We start from the raw sequence: 8,157 nt of genomic DNA, 5'->3' as shown, positions 1-8,157 counted from the left end.
CGTGAGAGGGACCGTCCCAGCGTCACGTGCTTCCACACCGCGGTGCGAGGCGTCGCGCGGCAGTTCAGGGCAAAGGGCTCCGCCGCAAGCCGGCATGTCCATCGGAGCCGCTGCCGCGCTGTCCGGTGGCTGCTTGGGGGTGCAGAGCCTGTGCTGAGGTGGGAGTCCGCGGACCTCGAGCCAGACGTCCGTGGGAGAGGGACCTCTCAGGAGCAGCGCTGTCAGAAGCACGGCAGTGAGTCAGGCTTTCTGGGAGCCACTGACAGGCAGGGAAAGGTCACGGACATCCACAGATGGGTCGTGGTGTCCCTAAACGCCCGGGAGAGCTCCCACACGGGAGAGAACATCTGTGTGTTGCTCCGTTCAGGAGCTCTAGCTGCTTCCCGTCCCTCGGCCCTTGTCCTCAACGAGATCCCACCTGCCACCGAATCCGCTCCTGTTCCTTGCGAGACCCTGTCCGTCACCGCCAGCTTTCCTGGAGGCCCATCCCCAGGGCCGTGGGTGCGTCCGGTCACGCGGACACTGACACGCAGTGCTCGACCTGTGGTTCGTCCTGCGCTGCTCTCGGGATCAGCCCTGAGGCTCTCGTGCTACTGGCCTTCACCTTCCGGTGCCCCCAGCGTCTTCAGAAACCAAATACAGCCCGTTTCCAGGTGGGGCTCCTGGCTGGCTTTGGTGGTTAAGTATCGATGCCTGGTTTCGGCCCAGGGCGTGATCTCAGGATTGTGAGATCGAGCCCCGCGTGGGGCTCTGTACTCCGCGGGACTCCTGCTTGAGATTCTCTCTCCCTCGTCTCTAAAATAACATCTTAAAGGGCGAACCCCCTTTTTCACTGGCAGCAGCTCAGAGGAAACTCAAAAGGACCGTGGGCACCTGACGCCGGGCATTGTTGCCATAGCAGCAGACCTGCTTGAGCCCAGGCTCGTGTGTACCTCGCTTCGGTTTAACGACAGCGTGCTCCTGCGACTGCCCAGCCCAAGGCCACGAGGGGTCAGACGGCGTGTGACAAGCTCCAGTCATGGAATAGGTGTCCCCGGTGATACGCAGTGTCTGAGTCTGTCCCAGCGTCTAGAAGGCAGCGCAGAGCTCGGGAGGAGGACAGTCATGTGCAGGATAAGCCTCACGGTTCTGCCCCAGGTGCCGGGCCCGTTGGAGGCCGTGTGTCAGTACTGCGGCCTGAGGGCCCCGGCACTTTCTCATTCTGGACCTCACGCAGAACCGGCGTATTGCGGGCCGGCTGGTACATGTCCGCAGAGCACGCGCACGTCTGGTGCGTGTTGCTTCCGGAAGCCGGGAGTCTCACTGGTGTCTTCGTCGTGGCTGTGGCTGTGAACAGTGCCCGATCGCTGGATCCCTGGACCCGTCACGACCGCTCCTCCCCTGCCCCCACCCCCGGCGTCCGTGTGTTTTGTCCAGGCGTCCAGGGCGTCTGTTTCCCATCCGCACACGCCATTGGTACGACCCGCAGGATGGGACTGTCGGGCTGTGGGTCCTCCACTGTGCTCGCGCCCCAGCGAGGTGAGCCGGCCTTTCCGCATGACCGCGGAGCACACGCTGCTCGTGGGTCCTGCAGCTGGTGGACGCGGATGTGCCGGAGCGGTCCGTGCAGCTGTCTGTGCCGGTGAAGCGACCACATCTGGGGCAGCGTCTGCCGCTGGCTTCTGCTCTGATTCGATGTGTCACAGCCCGTGGCTGCGTACCACGCCCACGTGCCTTTCTCCTAGGCCCATTGGGCACAGGTCGTGCGTTTCACGTCTGGGATTCCCACTAACGCAATACTGCTTTTGGGTTTTTGCCATCTCAGGGGAAAGGTCACTCTTAGGTCTCCACTCTGCCTCCCCTCTGTATCCGACCTTGCTCGAGGCCCAGGGCACCCAGCCACCCCCCTAGGAAAGAGGTTCTGGGTCTGCGAGCTGGCTGGCCCTGGGAATTTGGGGGAGGGACGTGGTGGTGGAGTGATCTCTCTGTTGACCAGCCGTGGGGGCCGTTGGCTTATTCAGCCGAGGGTGACATCAGTGGCTGCCCACATGCTCCCGTCCGCGGGGCTCCCTGATGAGCCGGCCACCACCGGTCTCTGGGGGCTGGTCCTGCTGCACGCTCCCACCCTGCAGCCTGCTGACGGGCATCCTCCCAGCACCCGACACCAGGTCCCGTCCTTGCCAGTGAGACTGGGTAACTAGGGTAGATGGTGGCGGTTCCCTGTGTCACCCTCGCTGGTAGGGAACGACAGTCACCACAGACCGGCCAGGTTTGCCGGGGTCCCCTTACCGGTGTATTTTCTCTGTGCCTGCACGCTGCTTGTAGACGGTGGGCACCAAGTAAGCCGCTCGTTAAAAACCCAGCTGTAGTAGGGGCACCTGGTGGCTCAAGTCGGCTGAGCGTCTGCCTTCAGCTCATCATCCCGGGGTCCTGGGATTGAGCCCCACGGGTGGGGTGGGGGGTGGGGGTCGCTCCTTGCTTAGCAGAGAATCTGCTTCTCCCTCTGCCTGCTGCTCCCCCTGCTCGTGTGCGCTCGCTCAAATAAAGTTGTAAATAACAAAACTCAGATACTCGTACCTTCCAGAGCTTTTGGTTCTCTTCCTCTGAGGTGTGCCCGGGAAGCCCGGCCAGGGCGGTGCACGTGCGCTGTGGCCATCGGGAGGTCTGGAGTCAGAACGTTTCACCTGAACCAGAACCGTGTCAAATGCGCCATGCAGCCCCGGAGCAGGGTCGGTCCTCCCCAGAGTTCTGCCGTGTGACTCGGAGAAAGTTAGCAGGTGTTTTCTTGGGGGAGACCGTGCTCCTGTCTCCGTGCCTGCAGGGCTGACCCCGTTCCCGAGCTGGAAGCAGGAAGAGGCGGGGCTGTTGCATCTCGGGTTCCTGGCCGCCATTGAGTGCTGTGTCCGTGTCTCCCCACAGGAGTGGCTTTGGGCAGTGCAAGGGGACAGCCCTGTGGCCGGGGGGGCGGCTCTCTGGGACTCAGGGTTAGGGGCCGGCAGAGCCCACCCCGGACGCCCGTGCTGGCTCCCAGGCCTGCTCTGCTCCGTGTCTTGGCAGAGATGGCAGGTCAGTTTGCCAGACCCCCGCCAGTCCCCTGGTGCTCTGTACACATCCCGCAGCAGCCCCTGGACGGCAGGCATCCTTCACGCCCACGGGATGTCTCCCCCAGCCCGCCTCCCCTCCCTGGCTGGTTTCTGGATGCTGGCCGTGGGCCTGTCCACTCCTCAGGGGCCGGGCTCCGGGCAGACTGCCTGGAGGACACATTCCCAGATGTTACCTGGGAAGCAGCGGGAGGAGGTCACTTTCTCTGAGCGGACCCAGCGGAATGAGACCTGGGTATCAGGTCCTTTACACGCTGTGGGTTTGGGCCCGTGTATGGCCCTCGTCGGGCACCAAAGCGGAACCCTCCTTCCTGTTCACCGAGTTCAAGTTCACAGCCCTGACCTGACCACGCTGGTGGGTGAGTTGGCCATGAGAAACACTGCACAAAACCGGACAGCTCAAGCTTGCACGAGCAGTCGACCGCGGCCCTGTGCGGAGAGGCTGAAAGCCCTCGGGCCGGGAGCAAGCACAGAGTCGCCCAAAAGTGCTGTGGAGCGGCCGGCGGCAGCCAGGACCAGCAGAGACCAGTGAGGCGGGCATTTGCTGAAGTGCATCCGTGCACCCACGCAGCTCCTGTCCCGCTAGGGGAGGCCTGCGGTGCTCCACACCGGTGGTGTTTGCGATGGTTTGGGGAAAGTGAGGGTTTCAACAGATTCATGCACACTGGATACAAAACCGGAGGCGCTGAAGCACGCCGGGTCAGGGTGGCCCTGGAGGGTGGCATGTTCCCGAGCCGGCCCTCCCCATGCTGATCCCTGGGTGGCTGCCAGAGCACAAGGTTGACTGCGGGTCACTTTCTGCGGAAGGCCCAGAGGTGGGCCTGTGCTGTGCAGAGAAGGAAGCTGCTCCCCTTGGTCCTCGCTCCCGGAAAACATCCCTTGTTCATCGCGGGCTCCTTGCTGGCCGTGTCTCCCCGTAGGGCCTTGAGCCTGTGCTTCCCTAGTGCTCCTCAAATCCCCGTTTTTTCCCACTTGTCTGGCTTTTCATGGCTCTCTCCAAAGCTGTCCAAGGGGATTCAGACTCTCAATTACACCAAGTACTTAATTTTCCTCGTTCTTACCTCCCATTAAGGAATTCCAAGGGGAAATCTTACTTTCCTTAAACTAGATGTCCGACCAAATTTCTTTCCCAAATAAAAGCGTTCTCTACACAGGAGATGAGTGACCCAACACTTACGAGTCACAAAAAGGCACAATAGGGGACGCCTGGGTGGCTCAGTGGGTTAAACCTCTGCCTTCGGCTCAGGTCATGGTCCCAGGGTCCTAGGATTGAGCCCCGCGTTGGGCTCTCTGCTCAGTGGGGAGCCTGCTTCCCCCCACTACTTGTGATCTGTCAAATAAATAAAATCTTAAAAAAAAAAAAAAAGGTGCAATAGGATTTCGCTCTAAATTTCAGATTTTCTTCCCCGCTTACTTTTATGCTGAAGATTCCCAACTATCTCAAGCCCTGACCTTGAGACTCAACCTTCTGCTCCTGGACAGTTGAGCACCAGCACCCCACAGGCCACATCCCTTCACTTAGCGTCCTCTCCCACTCATCCTTCCTGCGTGCGCTCTGTCTTGATGAAAGGCAACACCACGAGCCCAGGCTCTGGGGCTAGAAACTCGAGGGGCACACGCCTACACTCACCTCACAGTTTCCCACCCACCCACCTCCTCAGGTACTGCCCAAGCCTGTCCTTGTTACCATCTGAGGACCTGTGGAGACCCCAACTGCTCTCGCCTCTCCAGTCCGTGCTCCGAGCCAGAGAACTCCCCAACCACCGGTCAGATCGTGTCATTCCTCAAAATAAACACCTTCCGTGCAAAGCACACTGGTTTCTTCGTACGTGTCCAAGGCCCTCCCCATTCCCACCAAATGTGGGGCCGTACCTCCCCATGACTTCTCGTGCACAGGAGTTCCTGCAAGTGAGAACGAGGGTCGGCACCACATGAAGCAGGGAGCAGCTTCGTCTAGTGTCTTCTAGTGTCCCGGCCCGGAGCTGCGCGCTCCTGGCTGACTTCTTTTAGGATCTCTTCACTTTAGAGCACAAAGGGGAGGAGACGGGGGAGGGGAAGAGTTCCCAGCAGACTCCCCACTGAGCATGGAGCCCGATGCAGGGCCTGACCCCACAACCCTGAGACCATGACCTGAGCTGAGAGCAACAGTCAGACGCCAACCAACCGACCCCCAGGTGCCCCGCTGTTGACTTACAGATAGCTTCTATTAAGGAAGGTTTCTTTGGACGTCTGCTTTTGCAAGTGTGGTCAATGTGTTCGGAACAGTCCTGTCTGAAAATGCCTGAATTGCAAAACTGAGGGTCCAGAAAGTGGGCGCAGGGTAAAAGGAAGAGCGAGGACCCCGAGGTAAGGGGGTGCTCGCTGGTCTCAGTAAGAGCTTGTGTGTGGAAGGCTGTTGGAAGGAGGAGAGGAGGTCTCCGGCCGCCCCTGGTGGGGAGATGGGAGCCCTGAGAAGCTGGGTCCTTCGTTCCTCCATGGAAAGGCGGACTCTGAGAAGACTGTGACAAAGGACACACAGGGCTCGTCTCGCAGCTGCAAGATCTGCACAGTCACAGGAGACCCAGTGCTCGCTGCTCTGTGCTGTCACCTCTGACACTCGGCAGTTTTGTCTCCGAACCTGCATTTTGTGAGTGAAATCTGACGGACGGTGGGGTCTGTGTGAGCAGAGGAGACCATGTCGACCACTCCCTGCTGTCGGCAAGAGACGGATCGTGAAGCCCCGTGGGGGCCCGTGATGTGTGGGAGTTGGGTGAGACTCAGCGTGGGGACGGGGTAGGTGTGTCCCTCCTCTGTGCCCCCAGACACAAGCCCGCCGACCTCTCCTGGCCGAGGATCTGGAGCAGCCCTGGGACGTGGCTCTGGCCCCTCTCAGGGGCTGTCTGGGGTGGGTACGGCCCAGGGACTTGCCCAGGGACCCCGTGGAAGCCAAACTGGGCACAGGCCCGCCATCCGCAGATTCGGAAGTAGATCCTCATCCCAAAATGCTGCAAGGAAAAACTGAACCACGAATACTCTGGAAATGAGGAAGAAGTGCAGATTCCGTGGACAAACAGAGGCTGGAGGGGTGTGTTATCACTAGTCCCCCTCACATGAAATACTGAAGGGAGTCCATTTGGAACCTGGAAAAGTGACAGCCTGAAAGCATGAACTTGAAAAACTCACCGGTGAAGGTAAATACAGAGTAAGTTCAAATTAGTGAAGTATGAGCAGTGGGGCATAAATCTCTCTTAGCTCTAATAAATGTTACAAGACAAAAGTAAAAATAACTATAACTACAGTTGCTGGTTAATGGATACACAAAATGCAAAATGGGACGTCAGCATAAAATGGGAATAAAGGTGTAGAGGTTTGTATGTGATCTCATGATTGAGGTTGTTCTCAGCTTGATAACAATCAGATATTTTATGTAAGTCTCATGGTAACCACAAAAAAATCCTCTCTAGTGGATACACAAAAGTTAAAGAGAAATGAATCAAAACATGCCACTATAAAATTAACACATCGCGAAGGAAGACCGCGAGAGAGGAATGTAAGAACTGCAAAACAGAAGACAGTGAACAAAATGGCAACGGTAAGTCCTTACCCATCACTAGTTATTTTAAATGTAAAAGGATTAAACTTTCCAATCAGAAGACAAGGAGTGAGTGGATTTTTACAAAGCAGAGACCAAGATCCAGCAGTCAGCTGCCTGCAGAGACTCAGCTTAGCTCGAAGGACACACGCAGGCTGAAGGAGGGTGTGGGACGCGGTGCTCCTGGAACGGAACCAAACCAGAGCCGGGATGGTCGTACCAAGTCCGACAACAGGGACTTTCAGATGAGATCTGTCCTCAGAGACAGGGAAGGTCATCATGTAGTGACAAAGGGGTCAAGCCATCAGGAGGACTAAGTGATTGTAAATATATTCGCACCCAGCGTCGGAGCCTGTAAATACACAGAGTATTAACAGAACGGAGAAACCAGTAGAAGAGCCGTGCCGCCCTCCTAGGGAGACACGCCGTCCAGACGGAATCCGTAGGGGAGCCGCAGATTGGGTGAGGCCACCGACCTCAGGCCCCTGGCAGGGACCCTTTCTCCCAGAGGCCGCAGAGCACACTCCTGCCGCTCTCCCAGGCGGCCACTCCCTCTCCCTCCAGGAGGGAGAGTTCCCAGCGCATCTCATCTCGGAAGAGTGAGAGCACGTCTCCCCATCCCCATGGTGTGACACACAGTCGGTGGCAGGAGGGACGCCGGAGAGCGACGGGAGTCAGCACAGCACAGTCCTGCAAAGAGCCCTGAGACCGAAAGGGAGCCGGTGGGCCCGAGCTCTCCGGAGGCTGCCGACGCAGTTCCAAGGGGCCGTCTACAGCGGTAAAGGCAGGATCTCCTGTAGCCGGCCTCACCGTCTCCCAAGGAGCTAGAATAAACTGAGTCTAAACTTAGCGGAATGAGAGAAAGGACGCAGATGAGACAGATGAACGGGGCCGAGGTGACCCAGAAACTACAGAGTTCAGAGTTGGTGTTTTGAAAACATAAAATTGGCAAACCTTTATCTAGACTAACAGGGAGAGAGGGAGAGAGGACCCAAATAAAGGAAATAAAGGAAAGGGAGATGTTACAGTCGACTCCCCAGGATGCAGAGCTTCCCGAGGCGGCTGTGAACGGTCCCACACCAACAGAGCAGACGACCAGAGGCGGCAGGGAGACACAGCCACAACCGAGTCCAGGCAGGCACCCGGCGAGGGCTGGGGAAGGCGCGGCAGGCGGCCCACGGCTCCAGGAGCTTCCAGTCTGACCCGGCATACAGAAAAGGAGAACATGGTGTTCTCTGCAGCCCAAGCGCGGGGCTTCAGCGTCTCCTTTCCCGGCGGCACCCCTGCAGGGCGCGGGATACCAACACGGCTTGTCTTCCTGCCCAGAACCTGCGGATGCGTCACCCTCCGTGGGGGAAGGGAGTGCACAGATGGGGTCCATCCACGGACCTGGGCGTGGCCGGCATCAGCCAAGGCTTTTGGGGACACAACCAACAGGACGGTGGCACGGTCTGGCCTCGGGAGGAGCTGGACTTGACTCACCCGGTGCGAAGGCTGCGGCGGCCG

Source organism: Meles meles, chromosome 5, assembly GCF_922984935.1.
Source record: "Meles meles chromosome 5, mMelMel3.1 paternal haplotype, whole genome shotgun sequence".
NCBI classification, from domain to species: Eukaryota; Metazoa; Chordata; class Mammalia; order Carnivora; family Mustelidae; genus Meles; species Meles meles.
The sequence above is the reverse complement of the archived record's forward strand: the minus strand, read 5'-3'. Positions refer to the sequence as shown.